The sequence below is a fragment of the Aedes albopictus genome, chromosome 2 (genome assembly GCF_035046485.1).
Source record: "Aedes albopictus strain Foshan chromosome 2, AalbF5, whole genome shotgun sequence".
NCBI lineage: Eukaryota > Metazoa > Arthropoda > Insecta > Diptera > Culicidae > Aedes > Aedes albopictus.
In genome coordinates, this window is record NC_085137.1 from 223,873,680 (window position 1) to 223,897,481 (window position 23,802).

The window sequence follows — 23,802 nt, forward strand, 5'->3', positions numbered from 1 at the left end:
GAAAATGGGAGCCACATGCTTAATAAGGGAATAAATACCCTATACAGTCTTTGACGAAAAAGACAAATTGTGGAACATTTAGCAATTCGGTATTTTGCTGGAAAGAACAGCCTTATTTGAAAGAAGGAAGAATCTCTGATGGAGTTACCAATATAAGCGTTTAAAAGTACAATCTATGTGACAACGATTGCTTATTGATTATTACGCATAATGCCCGTTCGTCCTGACGACGTTTGGCCTAATGGACTTTGGCCTTACGTTCGAAATTCTTGAGAACAGATTACGAATCAAACAAGGCAAATTTTCATTCAGGAAGGTATTAGATTTACAATCAATTAATATATTCGGAGAGCTAAGGTTCAGCAGAGTTAAAGCTAAGCAGAGAAAGTAATTTATCATTCTTTTATTGTCAAATGTTAATTTCTTTTAGCTTTGCCTGATCAAGCCATGCGGAAATTACACTTTTGATTCTTCTATCGTTTGTAAAATATTAAATTCCGCGAAAAAATATTTCGCGAAATGGTATTCCGCGAAAAAGTACATTCCGCGAAAAGTCATTCTGCGAAATGATATTTGGCGAAATGATTCATTCCGGTAAATGTTACACTGCGAAGAAAAATTACGCCAAATGGTGTTCGGCGAAACGGTATACATCCAAAATATCCTATGAAATTATTAGGAGCTGGCCGCCAAGCTAAATGTCAACAACTATTTTAGCAATTTAACTAGAAGGAACAGCCTATGCTGGGAAGAAGGGAAAATATGTGATAAAAACATATATATAAACATATATATAAATATGTGAAAAAAAGAAAAAAAAAAATAATTTCGTCGGTGGTTTGATGCCGCCACCAATTGTTACAAAAAAAACTCAAATGAATAGCCTTTGAAATAAGGAGAAATTTACTATTTGTGAGAATTACAATAATTGTAAAAAATACGGTCCCTTATGTATTCTGCAGTAAATGATTTTGTGTCCTTCTTATCGATTACTGATCTTTGAATATCAATACTGTCAAACATTATACAATTAGAATTCACTGCCATTATTTAGATGATGATGATGATGATGATGATAGTTCTCCATTCATTGTAGCACGGTACTAAGCCCGATAGCAATGGGCTGTCCACCCAATGTGATTCGATCAAGCAAAACATTATAATTATACTCAACTTGATTTTCCAAGATCACACAATTATATATAGTGCAAGCCATCGCATTGGAGGATGCCCCAATGAATGTGAAGAAGAAGAGTTCACCATTCTCTACATAATGGTTTTAAAGGGAAGTTGGCATCTCCACTCTTCCAACCATATATAATGTATCGACTGGCGGCTCTGATAACCCTCCTCTTAACCCCCAGAACTGGTTGTGTTATATTTGCATTATATTATTGTTATGTTAGCATTTGAAAGACGGTTATTCTATTACATATACCAGATTTTGAATTTGGATGGAATGTAATGATCGAAAATATAAAGTAATGTATACGTGAATAAAAAATATTTACCTTTTATCGTTGAAAACTTACTATTGCCTTACGAATGCCTCTTCGATGAGACACAGAATCGTACTTGTCCAGCTCCTGACCCTGCGACCGTGGCACATTCACCAGCCACGGCGCTTGTTGCTATCGTCTTCCCGCATCGGACGGATGTCCTTCTTGAACAAAAAGTAATCGCTACCCACCTTGATGTCGTCGGCCGGGCTCTTGATGTGATTGTACTCCAAAACTCTCGAATTTGGAAAAGCTGGTCACCGTTCAGGGTGTTTTCCCACGATTTGGTGCGGTCCGGTTCCTGGTACCAGAGCGTCCAGGTCGACTGCAGCGGGTGCTTGATCAAACATTTCGGGTCGACGATGACTCCCTGGTCGGCGTGGTTCTGCTCGGTGTTTTCCGTTTGCTTCCTCTATCTCTCCGAAGTATTAGTTCCACACGCCATTCGTCCAAATGAAATTCCTCAGCACGAAAAAAATGTGACAGTACAATTTAAATACGTCCTCGCGCGTGCACAGCTTGCTGCGATAGTTCCTGCCAAAAATTCTTATTTGACAAGAAAAACTTCGGAAATAAGCATGATTTGCCTTTGCAATTTAGGCTATTAGAATTCACTGCCATTATTTAGAGAACACAAACGGAAAATTAATTTTAAATATTTTTCCGGGAAATGGTACATTCCGGGAAATGGATTTCCGGGAAATGGTCCATTCCGGGAAATGGATTTCCGGGAAATGGTCCATTCCGGGAAATGGATTTCCGGGAAACGTCTTTCCGGGAAACGGTTTTCCGGGAAATGGTTTTCCGGGAAATGGGGGACAACCATGAAATGGTGAAACTTGAAAGAAGAGCCGAGATTAAAAATAAGGTTCTTTGATGGAAAATGAACTACTTCACCAATGCCAACAAAAACTACATTGCGAAACAAGTTACCATAATAATAAACACCCTTGAATGAAATATTTGCTTTTTAATGTTTGATATTATTTAACCCGATTAAATTGCTATACGACTTAACGTTCATTCTATCAAACATACTTTCAACCAAATAAGTTCAGCAACATATAAGTTCAGATACCGAAATCTATAATATTTTTTTTTCCACAAAAATCTCTTTTCATCGGTTAGTGCCTTTCGACCAGATGTCCATTCGACGAATTGTCCATTCGACTAAATGTCATATGCTTCTTCTTCCACAAAATGGGTTTCGACCAAATGTCCATTCGACCAAATGTCATTCGACCAAATGTCCTAAAGCCTCGTTACGACGCCGCCATCGCCACCGAATCAGGAGGAGCGAGGATGCCATCGTGTCAAGCCTTCAAGTCATCGTGTCAACGAGTCATCGAGTAAGAAAATCCTGCGCAGGTATGTGAGCTTTTTTCTCTATTCATGGCCATGATTTAGTAGCTCATTTCCATTCCGTATCGAACAACTTTAAGTCCAACCCGAATGAGCTAATACAGTTAAGTTTGCGTAATTGTTTGAAAACTAGCTGAGTTTGTGTTTTTGTTGCTTCCGTTTAACGGTGCTGAGTTATTCACTCCAATTACAGCACAAATCTGAAGCCAAGGACAAGGACTGCGGCCACGAACAGAATGTTTTGGTTACTGTTACACCCGTAGTCTTAAGGACCTAAACTCAAGAACAGTTTGGATGACCTAGGATATCCATAAACAAAAAATACTGCACCATATTCTACCCTGGTTTCTCCAGTTAGCCTAGTGGTTAAGGCTATGGATCGGCAATCCGGAGAGGGCGGGTTCGATTTCCGATCCGATCGGGAAAATTTTCTCGACTCCCTGGGCATAGTGTATCATTGTACTTGCCTCACAATATACAAATTCATGCAATGGCAGGCAAAAGAAGCCCTTCAATTAATAACTGTGGAAGTGCTCAAAGAACAGCAAGTTGAAGCGAGGCAGGCCAAGTCCCAGTGAGGACGTAGAACCATAAAGAAGAAGAAGAAGAAGAAGAAGATTCTACCCTTTTTATGCTGTTGAGCACCAAAACCACAGAAATACGTGAAAAAAAACGCTTTAACAACGCTTAGACAAAATCCAGCTTCAAAGGGATAAGAGAATATTGTTACTACATTAAGTTCGTGATTCATTCGCTATGGAGCTATCAGTTTAGCCTTAGCGTCGTATATCTCGCGTTTGGGCCACTCAGAACGAGAAAGTCTTCAGCAATGTTGCTCAGCAGACTTAGAGACTTTCACATAGAAAACAATTAAATTCGAAAATCGTATACTACGTAGCGATAGTGCTTTTAGGTGCTTTCAGTTTCGTCTAATTTTCGTTTATCTCGCGTTCTGGAGCACTTCGAAGGATAGTGTCTTTTTCAGAGTTGATCAGAAGAATGAAAGCTTAAACATGGAAAACAATTTAGTTCGAGAATTCTCTCACAGTAGTGTGTCGCCAGTGTTCCGAGAAGAGCCTTAGGAAGGATCAGTTCAGTTTGAGTTCAACAAGTGTACTACAAAGAAATTAAAGTTGCCGAGCTTCGCAGAACTGCGTATCAATCATGCAGACCATTTTTGGGTGCAGAGACCATTGTTGGTGCTCTTCTACTACTTGTCTGCACCCTTCACTAACTGCCAGGAGTTGGAGTAAAAAGAAGATTTGCCCCCCTAAACTTTGTTTTACACATAACGATCTGGTTCCGGAATGCCGCAAAACATTTCTTCCACCCATTTCATTCGAATGTCTGCTCGGCCATGACGAGGAACCACACACGTGTGTACGTGTGTTTGTGTGCGTATGTGTCACAAACCACCATAATACCATGGAGATGGCTGAGCTACACCAAATGGTGATAGGCCGTGCAATAATAGATTCAGAATTAATTTGATCCTGTTTTATGTGGGCAGTGTGAACCCGGAATGTGTTAACTGAATAATTAATTCCGTTTGACCCATTTACACTGATCTTTCCCATTTCCGGACCAAAAGTAACGAGACTAATTGACTCATTTCGTTTCGTATTGTGTGTGATACTTTCACTGCTCTATGGAGAAAGGTGGACATTTCAAAAGGAAGGGTGAATTCGGGCTTGTTGGAACTACACTTTATTATGTTTGTCTGTATGTGTGCATGTGTGTATGAGACGCCAAAACATTATGACACTCGTTCAAAATAAGGCATCACTTGCAGACATCAGAAATGCATCTCGCCTCACAGATCCCCTTGCTGGACCATCGTGCAGTGCCGACAAATTCCAGCAACCTTATCGTGTGCTTATCGGATGGGTGTGTGTGATTGTAAAATTAAAAAGTTAATTTAAATCTGAGCTGAAATCACACTATCAAAACAAGTCGTAAAGCGAGCATAGAGGGGATTGGATTGGAACCGGCAGTAGAGGGTAAGGTATGTACGACGGAGCGATTTCGGACTATTTTGAACCGAAGCAAGAACAATAAATTGTTATGCATTTTCCCTTTGGTTTTTGTCCGAAGGGAAGGAGATTTTTGCCAGGGCACTAAATTTTTGCCACACTTAGTTGCTTTCTGGTTATGCCTGGATGTGGCAACTGCAATGCTGTGGGATGTGGCCGTGGCGCTATAAAAGCGTTGTTTACGTAGGTGGCTTAAGTGCTGGCCCTGCTTGTGCGCTGCTAATGTTTGCGGTGGAAGGTAAAAGGTTTAATGAAAATCGAAACCGTATAAGAGCTTAACTGAGATATGGAAGTGCCGTTTTTATTGGAGATTGGTGTTTTATATTAAAATGGAAATCAAGTTTCAAGTGCATATCAGAATTACGGTTAAAATGGAGATTTGACCGGCTTTACCTATTGCAGGGATTCCTAAACTTTTTGTAATCACGGCGCCTTTTGAAATTTTCAAAAATGTTACGCTGCACCAACAACTTTTTACAAAGAACTGAAATTCTAATCGCAGAGCAGAGCAGAGCAGAGCAGAGCAGAGCAGAGCAGAGCAGAGCAGAGCAGAGCAGAGCAGAGCAGAGCAGAGCAGAGCAGAGCAGAGCAGAGCAGAGCAGAGCAGAGCAGAGCAGAGCAGAGCAGAGCAGAGCAGAGCAGAGCAGAGCAGAGCAGAGCAGAGCAGAGCAGAGCAGAGCAGAGCAGAGCAGAGCAGAGCAGAGCAGAGCAGAGCAGAGCAGAGCAGAGCAGAGCAGAGCAGAGCAGAGCAGAGCAGAGCAGAGCAGAGCAGAGCAGAGCAGAGCAGAGCAGAGCAGAGCAGAGCAGAGCAGAGCAGAGCAGAGCAGAGCAGAGCAGAGCAGAGCAGAGCAGAGCAGAGCAGAGCAGAGCAGAGCAGAGCAGAGCAGAGCAGAGCAGAGCAGAGCAGAGCAGAGCAGAGCAGAGCAGAGCAGAGCAGAGCAGAGCAGAGCAGAGCAGAGCAGAGCAGAGCAGAGCAGAGCAGAGCAGAGCAGAGCAGAGCAGAGCAGAGCAGAGCAGAGCAGAGCAGAGCAGAGCAGAGCAGAGCAGAGCAGAGCAGAGCAGAGCAGAGCAGAGCAGAGCAGAGCAGAGCAGAGCAGAGCAGAGCAGAGCAGAGCAGAGCAGAGCAGAGCAGAGCAGAGCAGAGCAGAGCAGAGCAGAGCAGAGCAGAGCAGAGCAGAGCAGAGCAGAGCAGAGCAGAGCAGAGCAGAGCAGAGCAGAGCAGAGCAGAGCAGAGCAGAGCAGAGCAGAGCAGAGCAGAGCAGAGCAGAGCAGAGCAGAGCAGAGCAGAGCAGAGCAGAGCAGAGCAGAGCAGAGCAGAGCAGAGCAGAGCAGAGCAGAGCAGAGCAGAGCAGAGCAGAGCAGAGCAGAGCAGAGCAGAGCAGAGCAGAGCAGAGCAGAGCAGAGCAGAGCAGAGCAGAGCAGAGCAGAGCAGAGCAGAGCAGAGCAGAGCAGAGCAGAGCAGAGCAGAGCAGAGCAGAGCAGAGCAGAGCAGAGCAGAGCAGAGCAGAGCAGAGCAGAGCAGAGCAGAGCAGAGCAGAGCAGAGCAGAGCAGAGCAGAGCAGAGCAGAGCAGAGCAGAGCAGAGCAGAGCAGAGCAGAGCAGAGCAGAGCAGAGCAGAGCAGAGCAGAGCAGAGCAGAGCAGAGCAGAGCAGAGCAGAGCAGAGCAGAGCAGAGCAGAGCAGAGCAGAGCAGAGCAGAGCAGAGCAGAGCAGAGCAGAGCAGAGCAGAGCAGAGCAGAGCAGAGCAGAGCAGAGCAGAGCAGAGCAGAGCAGAGCAGAGCAGAGCAGAGCAGAGCAGAGCAGAGCAGAGCAGAGCAGAGCAGAGCAGAGCAGAGCAGAGCAGAGCAGAGCAGAGCAGAGCAGAGCAGAGCAGAGCAGAGCAGAGCAGAGCAGAGCAGAGCAGAGCAGAGCAGAGCAGAGCAGAGCAGAGCAGAGCAGAGCAGAGCAGAGCAGAGCAGAGCAGAGCAGAGCAGAGCAGAGCAGAGCAGAGCAGAGCAGAGCAGAGCAGAGCAGAGCAGAGCAGAGCAGAGCAGAGCAGAGCAGAGCAGAGCAGAGCAGAGCAGAGCAGAGCAGAGCAGAGCAGAGCAGAGCAGAGCAGAGCAGAGCAGAGCAGAGCAGAGCAGAGCAGAGCAGAGCAGAGCAGAGCAGAGCAGAGCTCTGCTTTTCTAGACTATATTCTGGCTGAAATAACATACATTGGACGACTCACATTTTGAGAAATGGCACTTTGGGTGCTAAATTTATAGCATGATTTACTTGTTTCATAATTTACACGTTCTGTAAAGTTTTCATGTCTTTATCTTTTTAAGTAAAACAAAGTTTGAATTCAATTGGATAAATTTGGATAAATCTGTTTTTTTTCATATCTTAGATTTTTATTTCAAAGTTCGTTTCTTTAATTTATTACTATTTTAGTTAATTTGTAGCTTTTGACGTTTTAATCTTTTTAGGTAAAATCTTATTTGAATTGGATTCGTTGAATTTGTCTTTCAGTTTGAACCGTTCCATTTAGTAGAGATTATCCGTTTCATATTGCGACAAAAACTCACTCCCATAAGAATACACTTTCTTGTGGTTTGGTTTCAAACCAAAAATTCACAAAAAAAAATCCAACATTTCATGACCACATGCAGCTAACTTTCAAACTTTGATTGTAATCTTTCAACGTCATCGTCCGAATCACCTAAGCTTTTTTTGATCATTTAGCTTGCAGCAATTTGGAGCAATAAGTGTATATCGTCCACATCATGCTTCACATTTCTCCAGCTCTTTGATTCCTATTATCTGTAAGTGAAGTGAACATAATGGCAATCTTGCCAATCATGGTAAATTTCCAACCATCGGCAAACAATGTTGATGGTTAATTTGTTTACCATCAATAATAGAAAATGAGAAGACGAGTTCAACAATCCTCATCAAGGCTTTAAAAATTCAACAAGGAAAATAATCCTTAATTTTAAAACCTGAAACCTCTTTCACCGTGCCAGAGCAAATGGAAACAACTGCGACATGCCCGGACGTTAATGACTTTAGATTGTTCCATCAGAAGCTCAGCCACGAACCATCAAGCTGCTGACTGCCACTCAGTGATAGGCTTTTGGCAAATGAGCAATCATTGTTCCTGCTGCTATGGGTAGGTAATAATCATTCGTATTCATTGTGCTTTCTGCCACTCTTAGGTAGATACCGGGAAAATGCTGATACAGCAAACGCTGACTGACAAAAGGCGTTAGATGCCACCTTAATGTGTGGCACGCTGTTGATATTGGTCTGGTGAACGATATTACAAAATAAATACTTGTGTTAATGACGGTTTTATTTCGGGCTCCTGGCCGTCTTCGCAGCTGGGAAAAATTAATTGTGTTCAGCTTCCTTCCGCTCGAAACCAGAAGGTAATTATGATAGCAGGTAAGGAATTAGTTTGTGTTTTGACTTTTAGCGCTATTGTCTTGCCAGAAATAGCGGTGTTTTAATTTTTAAAGCGGTTTATTAAATACTGTTGAGCGCTGAGGCATGCTGTATTTATCCAATTAACACTTAAACTACCGAGGGGGTAAAAACTCCCGCGAACTACCAAGGGTCCAAAAAAAGTCGGAAGTCCAACTTTGACAAGGCATTTCTCGGCCGTTTTTCAACCGATTTCAAAACTTTCTTTTGCGATGGAACCGGACAGGTTTCAAGACCACCGTCCATTTAAAAAAATATAAAATAGATGCGTCTACCCAAAGTTATTAAGCAAAAGGCACTTCCTAGTTTTTTTTGAGAGCGCATTTTATGCGCACATTGATCAATAAAACAAAATTTAAAGCGATGACATATGGTTTTTTCGACTCTAAATCATGCGTACAGCTGGAGTGAACATGTTTGTGCAAAATTAGAGATTTTTCAGTACACTGATAATTTACCTTACTCAAAAAACTGCTAATATACCCTATTTTTCACATAAAATAAGCAATAAATCAAAATTCAAAGCGATGACATATAGTTTTTTTGGTCTTAAATTGTTCGTAGGATTGTACTCGACATTTTTGATGAACAATAAAAATATTCTTACTACACTCTTATTTTGTTTTACCCGGAAAACTACGAAAGTTCCATGCTTTTTACACAAAGTAGTCAACAAAACTAAATTTAAAACGATAACATGTAGTTTTTTAGCCTTGAAATGTTCGTAGCAGTTTGGGGGACATACTTGAAGAATAATAGTGATGTTTTCATTACACTCAAATTTTGATTCACACAAAAATCAACGAAAGTACTACATTTTTCACGCAAAGTGCTTAACAAAAATAATGGCTTACAATGCAAAGTAGTTTTTTACCTTTAAATTATTCGTGAAAGCGTACTGGACGTTCTTGATGAGTAATAGTAATGTTTTCATGACACACTTAATGAGGAATTCCACGGAGTCATGTCAGTCGATCCTGAGCGACCATTTCAAAAATATCTGAAACTTTGCACAGTTTTTCAATTTCATATAAATCGCCATTTTTTGATATTAAACCTTCATATTCACTCACGACTAACTTTTCAAAAGGGTGTATGCGAAAATAGTTCTAAAATATTCTAAAAGCTGTACAGCAAAAACGGATTGTTCGATTGTTATGAATTTTTCAGCAAAGTTAGATAACTAAATGATGATTCCTTAGAAAATATACACTGTAAAAAATTTCTTTTTCTACTTTGAAAAAATATGATATTTGTCACAAAAACTCAAATATCTCAAAACCCTATCTTTTTACCAACGTTAATTTTTTAGGGGAAATGGCCCTTTATATCAGCTATCTACCATAAAATTTTGGTGATGGTAAACTGATAAACAAAAAAGTTTTGACATTTCAAACATTTCACAATTTTTACATTTAGTAACAAAAAAAATTTTTTTTCTGTGTAAATTATTTCGAGAATCATATTTTGATGCTGATTTTATTGTAAAGGCTACCGCCTGAATTAAACAAGTTGTTTTCATGATATTTTAGTTTGATTATTCGTAATTACTATAGTATCTATTTGAAACTTAGACGCGATCCAGTGTTGTGATCAAAAATATTGAGATTGTCATACTTTTTATTGTACGTGACTGGTGAAAAAATCCCTTGATAGTGTTGAAAAGCTGTTGATTATAAGAAAAATGGAATTGAATTTATTTTTAAGACAAAAGCTGTATAATAAAAGTTTTATATACGCGTATACGTCTAGTTTATCCGCAAAATAAATCCCTCTTACACACTTATTTCTGAATTGCCTGTTCGGTACTTTTTTGACGAGATTATAACAGCAGTACGATCTCGGTAGTTTCGATAATCGATTTTACTGAGGCTCAGTAAAACAACTGTCAAAATCGTATGGAAAAGGTAAACAATGCATTTTTGCTGAACGAGTTCGGTGCTCAGCAGTTTTAATCTCGTCAAAAAATTACCGAACTCGGTAATCAAAATTAAGTGTGTAGAGAACAGACTTTATGATCGGAAGAATGCGAGTAACTTCAACAACAACAAATGCATAAGAGGTACATACCACAGACAAACAGACGAAACGCCTAGAACAATTTTAGTGAAAATTCATCGCCCAGTTCACACTATCAGCACCTGGTGGAAATGTTTCACGAAACACTGCGTTGTGCAATATCGTCATCAGAAGGCGCTAGTGTGAAACGTCAAACGCAAAGAAAAACGATGGGCGCTCTTCTTGTTATGAAAGCCACAACCAAGATTCAAAATGATCGTTGAAGGCGTGGTCAATGAAAATTTCGCCAGTGTTACGTTTGTTTGTCTGTATACATACCTGACAATGCTCACGAAAAAAAAACAAAAAAATACTACCGCTATGAATATTAAAAATTGTATAGTATTTTTTTTTTCTTCAGCCATCAACACCAAACAAGTAAGTTAAAAGTAATAAGTGATTTTGTTTATTATAATCTAACGAACAAGATGAACAGTCGCTTTCTCAAAGGTCTTAAACTCAACGCTCTCTTGTAGACCGTTTGATGAAAAAAAATGTTCAAAAGAGTTACGAAATCTCACCGAAAGCACCATAGATAAACTGAAAGAGACTGGTTATGCCCAAATGTCCACATTGTGTACAAAATTACGCATTTGCACGTCCTGCCGTCTAAAATTTGACAAACGAGCCATCTGTATATCATCGGTAAAGCAGGGCGCAGGAAGTTCGAAAACGACAACAACTGAGAAATTGCCATCAGCGACATCTGTTTAAACAATTTAATTACGCCCCTTTTCAAAAATGCCCTGCAATATTCTTCAACATCTATACCCATTTCAATATTTTTAACGTTGCAAAACACGCTTTCAACATTCATCTTGAAGAAGAGGGAAAACACTTGTCCTCAAATGTAACAGCAAATTAATGAATAAACGACTAATGCGCGGAGGGCGTGATAAAATCGGAACATTACGGTACATAGTATATTATATGTATATATAATATATAATAAAAACAACTTGTTTTACTCACGCAAGGCCATTAACAATAAAATCAGCATCAAACTTCAATTTCCGGCCGAAATAATTTACACCAAAAAAAATTATTACTAAATGTGAAAATTGTGAAATGTTTGAATTGTCATAATTTTTTTGTTTATTTTCATGGTAGATTGCTAATACAATGGACCGTTTTCTCTAAAAAATTACGTTGGTAAAAAGATAGGGTTTTGAGATATTTGAGTTTTTGTGACAAAAATGATATTTTTTAATGTTAAAAAAGATTTTTTTCACAGTGTATATTTTCTTAGGAATCGCCATTTAGTAATCTAACTTTGCTGAACAATAAAATCAGCATCAAATCGCGATTCCCGGCCGAAATAATTTACACAGAAGAATTTTTTTTACTAAATGTAAAAATTGTGAAATTTTTGAAATGTTATAACTTTTTTGTTTATTAGTTTACCATCACCAAATTTTTATGGTAGATTGCTAATACAATGGACCGTTTTCCCTAAAAAATTCAAGTTGGTAAAAAGATAGGGTTTTAAGATATTTGAGTTTTTGTGACAAAAATGATGTTTTTCAATGATAAAATAGATTTTTTTTTTACAGTGTATATTTTCTTAGAAATCACCATTTAGCTATCTAACTTTGCTGAAAAATTCATAACAATCGAACAATCCGTTTTTGCTGTGCATATTTTTGAATATTTTTGAACCATTTTCAAAAGTTTTGAAAAGTTAGTCGTGGCTCTAAATAAAAATTTGATATCGAAAAATGGCGATTTAGATGGAACTGAAAAACTGTGCAAAGTTTCAGTTCAATAGAAAATTATGAATTAAAAATTTTCCTTAATTTTGATGCTGTTGCTTGGAATCGCTCTAATTTATTTTACTCGAAAAGCTACAAAACTACCATAATTTTCATACAAAACAGTCAATAAAACAAAATTTATAGCCATGCCATAACATGTAGTTGAATGGCCCTAAATTTTCCGTTAGAATGTACTGGACCTGTTTTTGATAAAATATTGATGTTTACATTACACTTATATTTTGTTTTATAAAAAAATGTACGAAAATACCACAAAAAACGAATAAGCCAAAATTTAAAGTAATGATATATAGTTATTCAACTTTTAATTTATCGTAGTAGTTTAGTACATTTATTTGAACAATCCTAGTGAATTTTTTTATTACACTCATATTTTATATCACTCAAAATACTAGGAAAATACCACATTTTGCACACAATGTAGTCATCAAATAAAAATTGGAGTCAATGCATTATAGTTTTTTTGCCATGAAATTATTTGTAAAAAAGTACTAGACTTGTTTGATAAACAATAGTAGTGATCTTTCAACTACACTCGTTGTTTTTTAAATTTGTTTATAAAAAATCAAAAACAACTCAAATAAAGAGAACTTGTTATGCGCAGCATATAGTCACATGTTGATGTACCGTAAAAAATATATTTTTCACAGATAATTATTTTTGATAGCTAAAAGTACCGAGATTTTCACTCAGGTGGAGTACTGACTCAATTTTTTATTTATAGTTTTATAAAATTCTTCATGTTTTGATACAATAAATTAACCTAACATGTTTCATACGGCTTTTCCCATCATGCTGATACTCTTTGCGTTGCAATCTGTAATATTTTTTTGGGATTTAATATGTTTGTCAGAGCACTATCAAAGTTTCCCCAAAATGAAAATGTGATTCTCGCTCATATGAAAAAAATAATATTTTTTTTAAATACACGGACACGTTCAATGCTTCCAGTGAGCTTTTCGCTCTTTGAAGGAAGCACTACACTAGACAACGGACTAGCATGCAACGCCCAGTGGCACAGCCGAAAACTTTTCCTGACAGCTGCGGCGGGAATCGAACCCGCGCTCCTCAGCACGATGCGACTAAGAGCTTGGTGACCCTAGCCGCACGACCACGGAGCCGCACCCAAAACAATTAAAACTGTCCAATCCTTACATTGCAATTATAACTGAGACACCAGTACTTGTTTTAAAATTATTAAATCAGGAAAAATACATGGAATAATATTTTGGGAAATTTGCTGAAAAACAATCAAAGCTACCCCGTTTTACGGTATTGCATCAGAATTTCTTCTAAATACATTTGTTTTTCAGAAATTTCCCAAAAGGTGCATTTATATTTTATGATATCTTTCAAAGGTTCTTTCAAAATATTTTTTCGTGGGTTCTTTTCGAAAATCTTTCAAAAATATTCCAGAGATTCCTTCAGGGATATTTTCAAAAACATCAAGGATTCATATGGAATTTATTTAGGGGTTCTATTTCTCGAGGAATTCTTTTAGAAAACTTTTGAAATGTTTCCGTGTATTATTTCTTTGGGTTTTCATAAGAAATTCCTCTAGCGATTGCTTGATAAATTTCTCCAAGGACTCATTTAGAATATTATCATATTTTTCAGGAATTTCTTATTTTTTTCCCTGGAGCATTTTCGAAGTTTTTTTTCTGGCTTTCTCCATCCTAGTTCCCATGCAAAGTGTTTTTCTTTTATTTGCTCCCATTAATAGTTCCTTCCGTGTATTTTTAGATATTTTTAGAGATTTCCGATGATTACTTCTGGAATTTCTGCCAAAGAGTTTTCCGATATTTCTCCTGAATTTCTTCGCTCGTTTTCATCCGGAATTTCTCCCGGGATTTCTCTTAGAGATTTTCAGAGTTTTTTCATGAATTTTCTAAATATTTCCTACCAGAGCTTTCCGAGATTTCCCAGTTCTTCTCAGGATTTCTTCCGATGTTGCTCTCGCGTTTCTCATTGCATAATTTCTCGCAAAAATCACGTGGATTCATTCCGACATGTCTCCGGTTATTTACAACAATGAATTTTGTAGGTTATCTCAGGCATGAGGTTTTCCGAGAAACACTTCTAGAAAAGTACAGTACTGGACGCATTGACCGATTTTCATACAAAATGCTTAAGTTTGGAGCTCTGTATTTCAGTTTCTAGAGCACAAACTCCGAGAGTAATCTCAGGTGAAATTTAAAAAAAAAACTCTCGCAAGAACCTTTATAAAATATCCTGGATGTAACTTCTGTAGAAATCCGGGGAGAAACTACAGAAAAAAATATTGAAATTTCTTAAAACTCGTGAAAAACTCCTCTAAATTCGGGAGGAGCATCAGTTGAAATCCCAGCAATAGTTTCTGTAAAAACCTTAGAAATCCCGGAAAAATCTCATGGAGAAGTACCAAGAGGAATACCGGAAGAAATCGCGGAAAACCTTCAAGAGAAATTCAGAGAGAAACTTTAAGAGAAATTCTACGACAACATCTGATGTATATCCCGGAGAAAAGAGAATAAATTCCACGAAAATTTGTTTGGGCAAAACGCAGGAAGAAAAATCCAACGAGAGACTCTGAGAGCAAATATGGGAAAACCTCTGGAAGAAAATCTATAGGATTCTCATAAAAACCTTCAGGAGACAATATTTGGATTTCAAAAATCCTGCAATATTCTCCAGGAATTTTTCCGGAAAGAACTGTTTGAATCTAGCGTAGAAACGTCGATAGGAATACGAAAGAATATCCGAGAGGAATTTGAAAAGGAATCCCAAGAAACAGGAATGAAAGAAAGCTGAAAATCTCTCTAATAAAGACACATAACCTAACCTTAACTTTGGAAACCAGTTAAGTTCGTAACTTTTTTTCATTTTCACGGGATTTCCGTTTATTTTTTGGTGATTGCTACTACATTTTCAGGAGACGCAAATGGACTCAAATAAAAACAAATAAAAAAAAACCTGTTGAATTTTCGGTTTGCCTTGTATTTTTTTTTTTCAGGTAGTAGATAACCTGAAACTGGTACAAAAAAGTCAGTAATAGAAATCTGCATGTGTTTGTTTTGAATTTTGTGTTATTGGCTATTTTATGTGAAAATATGGCACATTTGTGATTTTTTTTGTAAAACGAAACGTGGATGTGATGTGAACATCAAAATTTTATCATATACATGTCTAGTACATCCCAACGGAAAATTTTAAGACTAACAACTACATGTCATTGCTTTAAATTTTGTTTTATTGACTATTTTGTAAGAAAATTATGGTATTTTAAAATTTTGTTTGATAAAACGAATTAAGAGTGTCATGAAGGCGGTATTATTGTTCAACGTTCATCATTTCACGAAAAAATTCAAGCCAAAAAAACAAAATTCGTGGAGCCTCGTAGCCGTGCGGTTAGGGTCACCAAGCTTCAAATCGCACCATGCTGTGGGGTGAGGGTTCGATTCCCGCTCCGGACGATGAAACTTTTCGTGAGAATAGTTTCGTCCCCGTATCCATTGGTGCATGCTCCGTGTTTGTCCCTTGTCTAGTGTTAAGTTAAAATTCAGTCTGTACAGCCTCTGGCTGAAAACGGTGTCCGCGTCTTTTTTAAATCTACTAAACTACTACGATAAATTCAAAGTTGAATAACTATATATCATTACTTTAAATTTTGGCTTATTCGTTTTTTGTGGTATTTTCGAATATTTTTTTATAAAACAAAATATAAGTGTAATGTAAACATCAACATTTTATCAAAAACAGGTCCAGTACATTGTAACGGAAAATTTAGGGCCATACAATTACATGTTATGGCTTTAAATTTTGTTTTATTGACTGTTTTGTATGAAAATTATGGTATTTTTGTAGCTTTTCGAGTAAAATAAATTAAGTGTGTCATGAAAACATTACTATTACTCATCAAGAACGTCCAGTACGCTTTCACGAATAATTTAAAGGTAAAAAACTACTTTGCATTGTAAGCCATTATTTTTGTTAAGCACTTTGCGTGAAAAATGTGGTACTTTCGTTGATTTTTTGTGTGAATCAAAATTTGAGTGTAATGAAAACATCACTATTATTCTTCAAGTATGTCCCCCAAACTGCTACGAACATTTCAAGGCTAAAAAACTACATGTTATCGTTTTAAATTTAGTTTTGTTGACTACTTTGTGTAAAAAGCATGGAACTTTCGTAGTTTTCCGGGTAAAACAAAATAAGAGTGTAATTAGAACATTTTCATTGTTCATCAAAAATGTCGAGTACAATCCTACGAACAATTTAAGACCAAAAAAACTATATGTCATCGCTTTAAATTTTGATTTATTGCCTATTTTATGTGAAAAATAGGGTATATTAGCAGTTTTTTGAGTAAGGTAAATTATCAGTGTACTGAAATATCACTAATTTTGCACAAACATGTTCACTCCAGCTGTACGCATGATTTAGAGTCGAAAAAACCATATGTCATCGCTTTAAATTTTGTTTTATTGATCAATGTGCGCATAAAATGCGCTCTCAAAAAAAACTAGGAAGTGCCTTTTGCTTAATAACTTTGGGTAGACGCATCTATTTTATATTTTTTTAAATGGACGGTGGTCTTGAAACCTGTCCGGTTCCATCGCAAAAAAAAGTTTTGAAATCGGTTAAAAAACGGCCGAGAAATGCTTTGTCAAAGTTGGACTTCCGACTTTTTTTGGACCCTTGGTAGTTTAGGAGTTAAAGAATATAGTTGTACGACTTGACGTTTTATTTTTATTTGAAGCTAATAGCGAGTTAATTTGATAATGGATGTGTGTATAAATAATTCAAATAGCTCTATAGCTATTGAGACTTCGTAGCCTTGTCACTTTAGCTTGAAAAGGATAGAAATATAGGTGAAATTATCCAGAGTAAAGGTTTCAAAGAAATAATTTATAGATGCGTTTCAATAGCAAAGCAACAGAAAAAAATATCATCGCCATCCATACGAGGGAGCACATAGGATGATTCTTTTTCACACGAATACTAGAGAACTATTACTTTAAAATTTCGAGCCACATTTCCAACATGGCTTCCGATGCTTACGATGCTGTAAAAAGCCTTAGCCCTAGCCCAGTAGGGTAAACTGGCACAACTAACCAATGAGGCATCCTTTAACTGAGCGAAGTTTGTTGGCCGAACTTTGGAGAACACGGTGAACACGTTCTTCGCCATGCAACGTGGAGTTGGCTTCCTGCTCAGGCTGAAGCTGCGCTCATGAAGTGCAAACCTATCAATGAGAGGAAAATTGTAGCCAGATTCGAAACACGAAATCATACCATGATTACGCGCCAATCGAGGCTGCCGAAATGCAAAACAAAGATAACTTTTATAACATATATAATACATACAATACATACAGTCATCTGAATGCAGTCGTGGACAAGATTCCGAAAGGTGATATCAAGATCCTCATGGGCGACTTCAACGCGAAGGTTGGTTCCGACAACTCGGACCATGAGCACGTCATGGGGCGCCATGGTCTCGGAGAAATGAGCGAGAACGGAGAGCTGTTTTTTTTAGCAACAATGAAATAATGATTGGGAGATCGCTGTATGCGATTATTGGCGAGGTATCATGTCATTGTGTACCGTTCTCAAAATTCTCTTCAAAACTGTCCTTAACCAGATACAAGAGAAGATTGACGAAACTTCCGACGGCATCAAGCAGGATTCTTTGCCGGAATCATATTGTCACGCTCCGTATCAATAAATTCCAAGAATCCCTCTACCTGGTTTCATTGATTATGAAAAAGCTTTCGATCATCTCAGCCATGACGGTTTGAGGGGAGCCGTCAAGCGCAAATGTGTCTCTGAGAAAATCATCGGCCTCATTGAAGCACAGTACAGGGCATTTTCGTGCAGAACACTGCACAACGGTGACTTGTCCGATCCCATCCGGATCGTTGCTGGAGTGAGGCAATGATGTATACTATGATCGCTACTGTTCCTCATCGTAATTGTTAACCTCAACACCTCATCGTACATGACATTCCATAACACCAGACCTAGAATGGATCCCTGCGGGACTCCTGAGGTTTTGTAAGAGGACTTCCGACCCCCCTCCGTATCGTAAACTAGTACTCGGTTTTGGAAGTGACTTTCGAGAATTTTATACAGGTACCCGGGTATCTCCAGACGCAGGAGCGCATCGACAATAGCCGCCCAATTGGCACTATTGAACGCGTTCCTTACATCCACAGTTAGCGAGTTACACAGTATCGAATCACCCTCTTCCTACGCTAGAGTGATATATCTACGGTTTTTGTGATCAACATGATGGCATCTACGGTCGACTTCTCTTTCCGGAGGCCGAACTGGTTACTCGAGATACCGTTTACACCCTTGGTGCTCTTCTCTAGCACCTTCCCCGTTGTGTCGATCAAGCATATTGATCTTTATGCCGACGGGTGTACGGGTGGTTCAACCGACTTTGGCAATACCCAAGTAACCATGACGCTGCATATAACGCATTGATTTTGCTTTATAGTGTATTATATGACATGCGATGTAAAGTTGTTTTGTCATTTAGGTACCATTAAAGTAGGTTTAAAGTCGAAAGTGGCGCTACTATTGTTGATTTAAAGCAAGCTTTACTGTGGCGATTGCTAAAGCATATAAAATGCTTGTACCATATAGCTAATGCAATGAAATAGTAAGGAATGCATACTTAAGGCATCATGTCAACAAAAGAAAAAAATATTTTTTTCATTTTTCTGTCTATTTTTATCTACTCATACCTGTTCCGATACTCTCACTCTGATGTTTTTTATTCTGTTTCGGGAATTGAACCTAGACTGCTGAAACTGGACCGCGATGAAACTCGGACGCGCAAACGCTGTGCCACGACTACCATGTATTTCGCACCTCGAAAAATGTGCAACATAAAGTAACGTATACTCAGTTCGTGCTTTATTGAGTTGTGTTTTCAGCAGCTCTAAAAAGTTGTGCTAGGATCTCAATGCCATCAGTTATCTTACTCTCCCAAATCCATTCGAAAACAAGCGATTACAGAATCGATTGATTCCACAAACGAAGATAATATAAAGATATAAATTAGTCTGTGTTAATTATGATATTATTATTTTCATACGTGCTCACTTCTTTCATTTCTTTTATGAAATCGGGGCACTATGTTAAATAAGGAAACCAATATCACAACCCCACATAATTTTTGTTCCCTTAGCATCTGATTGTATTCATGTCCCAAGCAGAAACCAAAAAAAAAAACACACAAATATATGAATTTTCAAACAGCAACATCGGAGCATACTAATCCAAGTTCTACGCAGCAATTCATGAAAATTTGGTTTTTTTTGCCTTTCTCGTACACTAAGTGTACTGGAAAGGCTATATGTTCACTCCAAAAACGACTTTTTGATAGAAGGCCCGGAAGGTCAAGTCACATATACCAATCAACTCAGCTCGACGAATTGAGGTGATGTCTGTGTGTGTGTATGTGTGTGTGTATGTGTGTGTGTATGTGTGTGTGTGTATGTGTACAAAAAAACTCACATCACTTTTTGGCAGTAAACCTCAACCGATTTTAATGACCGACAGTTCATTCGACGTGGAATCTGGTCCCATTGTTTCCTATTGAAAATGGTTCGGATCGGTCCAGCCGTTCCGGAGTTATGGCCATTTACGTGTTCCGGTACGGTAGCCCAGGAAGGGACCAGATATGAAAACGCATCAAATCTATGCATGCGACACATCAAACCATGGCATTTTCGATAACCTGATGAGCGGTAAGCAGAAAAATAGTCTAAGACCATATCTGAACCGGTAGTGTTCCGGAACCGATTCCGGGTGTCCCGCCGGAAGTGGCCATATATACAATTGAACCAAACCCATGCATGCGACACATCAAATTGCGGCAATTTCGATAACCTGATGGACAGTTAGCAGGAAAACAGTCTCAGACCATATCTGAACCAGTAGTGTTCCGGAACCAGTTCCGGATGTCCCGCCGGAAGTGGCCAAATATGAAAGTGAACCAAATACATGCATGCGACAAATCAAACTGCGGCATTTTCGATAACCTGATGAGTAGTTAGCAAGAAAACAGTCTCAGACCATATCTGACCCGGTTGTGTTCCGGAACCGGTTCCGGATGTCCCGCCGGAAGTGGCCAAATATAAAAGTGAACCAAATCCATGCATGCGACACATCAAACTGCGGCATTTTCGATAACCTGATGAGCAGTTTGCAAGAATTCAGTCTCAGACCATATCTGAACCGGTAGTGCTTCGGAATTAGACGTGTGCGCCGAAGCAGATTTCTTCGGCGGCGGTGCTTTTAGTGATTTGAGGCAGCGGCGGCGGCGACGCCGGCGTCACGCCGTTCGTCCTATTCGTCGGCGGCGGCGGCGGCGGCGTAATCGGCGTGAGCTTGTTTTTTAGTCGTTAAAAAATCGTCTATACCCAGAAAACAATTTTCTTTCACTTCACAAGATTTTCGTTATAGAGTTTTGAAAAAATCCTTTATTGCCATGGCAAAGTCTGAGCAGGTTACCCAAGGTTTTCATATTCCATTGCCCCATTTACTGGTATGCCCCTAAAGAAATTATTATATAATTGAACCTTATTTACATTGTTTGGATGATTTTTCCTGATCAGCACGAAAATTCTTTAAATTGGAATTTCTTCAATCCCTTGAGAAATTCAGATTTCTGTTTTGTGCAATTTCTCGAGAGGTTCTAAATAATTTTCTGAATATGTCCCATTGGACTCTCTTCATTAATTCCTTCAGGAATTGTGTTAGGCGTTTCTTCAGGAATTTCTCCAGAAAATTCTCAAGAAACTCTTTTGGATGTTCCTCCAGGGGTTAGATCGTAAACTTCTTTGGAATTTATAAAAAACAGGGATTCTTTCAGAAATCTTCCGGGAAACGTTCAGAGGTTTTTTCGGGAGCTCCTTCGGATAACACTTCAGTATTTATTTCTTGGCGTTTCTCTAAGAATATTCCAAGAATTCTTTCCAAGAATCATTCTCCAGTTTCAATGGCATTGCTTCAGAGATTCCTTAAAAATATATTTTTACGAAATATCATTTGGTGATTGCTTCAAGAATTCTTCCATTTGATTGAAATTTGCTCCGAAAATGAAATTCAAGAATTTGAATGCATTTTTCTCGTAGGAAGGTCAAATTTTACATGAATCATGTAACCAATGATAATAAAATATAGCCTAAAGTGTGCTGAAATAAACATTGGCGGAGATCACAAAGTGATCTGTGATTGTGAGTAAAGTTAACCTTCTTCATGCATTAGCTGACGCTCACCCTGCTGCCATAGTGCATGGAATGGAGTCATAATGACCCCAATACACGACTAGGGTTAAGATGGTCAAGCAGTCAACTGAGAGGTCTGATATTTTTAGCTCTGTTTTGCTGTTGAACTTTACATCGGAATATATACCATCAATAAGTTTCCCAAATTGATGATGGCTTTGTTAAAATTGTTGCTTTTCTATATGAAGTGTTTTCAGGATTCAGGAACATTTTGGTTAACGTCGACGAAAAGTTCATGAGTACATATTCGACGAGAAAGGCACTATCACCACTAGGTGGATTAATCTGGGTTTTTTCTTTTCTTTTGAATGGTTGTGTTTCTAAAAATGTTTTACAGATTATTTTTTCGAACTGAGGGTTTTTTTTCTGTTTACAACGATGAAAGCATTAGTAAAGGCATATATAAAGTAATAAATCCTTGCATTATTGATTGCCATAAAGCTTTCAACATGGTAATGCAATGAAGCATTCAACAACGTCCCTATAGAACTATACCGAACTGTCAAAATCCTATAATGCTTCAATGCTTTCGTAATGTAGAGTAAACGCTTTATCACTTGACAGGTGTAGAATAAAAGTTATCTCGCAATAGCTAAACTATAATACGATTGAATTAATGTTATGATATAATGCTTGTGGTTACTTGGGTAGTTTTAGGTTCTGCCGCTCCCGAACCGCTGGGAAATCTGTTGTTCAGACATTTCGGCATAGCAGAACTGAACATCCCGGAAGCCTCTGCATTAGCTACTTATAAGGCTAGGTTCGGAACTCCGTCCGGTCTTGGAACGTTTCCTCGTTACCCTGCTGAACACTTCCAATTTCAATTCTTATCTTGTTGGTTTCTTGAACCAACCGACACTAGGACTGCAAAGGTTAATTTCCAAGATTATAACCACCGTCGAATAAAACACCAGAATGTGACATGAGAATGCGGTAGGTTATAATTTTCCTAAGGAACAATAATCGTACAAGCATACGTACTGGATTAGTTATAGTTTTGGTGTACACAGCATCATGTTTTAGCATAATTTACCTCGTAAATGTATAGTACTACTGTGTATGTCTGTGCTTGTCTTATTTATAGTTGATTTACGTTTAGTCTCCTCTAGCTAGTCTAGATCGTCTTCGGGTCGTAGTCGCTTCAGCGGTTGGGAATACTGGATAATTCGTATAACATTATAATTTGGAAGAAATTCAACAAATTCAACTCTTATATCTTACCATTGGTATGCAGATATGCGAATGGTACCAACAAGGCAAAGGTTAGAACCAGTATCCACTTGAAATAGATAACAAATAGTTTGTGTACAACATGAACTTTATTATTCCCATGAACATTAGTATTAATTCAAAATTACATTGTGTGAAATATAACGTTTATAACTATATAATTCTATGTTTTATGGGGAAAATTCACACGATAAATTGGGTTCTTTAGGGGTATCCAGATTATTTCATAATCAGATTCTCCGCCCAAAAATTAGTCGAAATCCAAAATTTCATAATTTTCGGAGTCCGGGAACTATTTTTAAAATGCATTTAAAGTTTGTATGGGGAAAATTTTTTGTTCGGGTCGAACTGTCATTTTATCGATTGAACTGTCATTCTATCCACGAAAATTAAAACTGTTTTGTTAATTTAACTATCAAAACAAAGGTATTGAAATTTACTAAAATAACGTTATACTCAGAAAAATGAGCTCTTTCGATTAGGCTATAGAAAATAGCAATATTTTATTCATTAAACAACCCAATTCAGGGTGTAATATTCTGCAAACTCACTGTTATGTTTTGGGTGTTCTTTTTACTCATACTCACCGTTTGACAGCCGTCAATGTTACCTGTCATATTGGTGTACGCTGATATTTGTGTGGTTTAGGGTTGCTGTATGTATGGTATACCTATAGGTGAGCGCTGGCAACCGTGGGTTCGCCAACATATCTGGTATCAGTTCCAATTCTTATCTGGTTTCCACTATAAAAGTAGTTTCTTCTGTTATGTCTAAATTAAAATAGTTCATATAGGTATGTTGGTAATAATTTAAATAATTAACCCAAGAATCAAAATATAAGGCAGAGCCGCACTCAAATGCCAAATAGGAACAGATCAGAGCTACAAAGTAAAACAAACTCCATGGGTTCTTTATTAAAACTGGATTGACCAAAGACGAAACGAAAGCTCCAGTAGGTACTTAGTAAATGGAAAACAAGCTACGACTGCACTGAATGGTGTTTGTCCAATAAAATACAAAGGGATTTTGGTTCCATGTTTGTTTGTAGCTAGAACTAATTGAGCAAAGCAAAAGAGGGTATTTCCGTTAAGAGTATTACACAGCTCGAAAGCTCCG

General features: G+C 38.2%; 1 pseudogene; it reads right to left on the minus strand.

Moving 5' to 3' along the window:
* Positions 1-1,060: 1,060 nt before the first annotated feature.
* On the minus strand, positions 1,061-23,303 carry LOC109622631 (eukaryotic translation initiation factor 4E1-like; annotated as a pseudogene).
* Between the last annotated feature and the right edge of the window lie 499 nt (positions 23,304-23,802).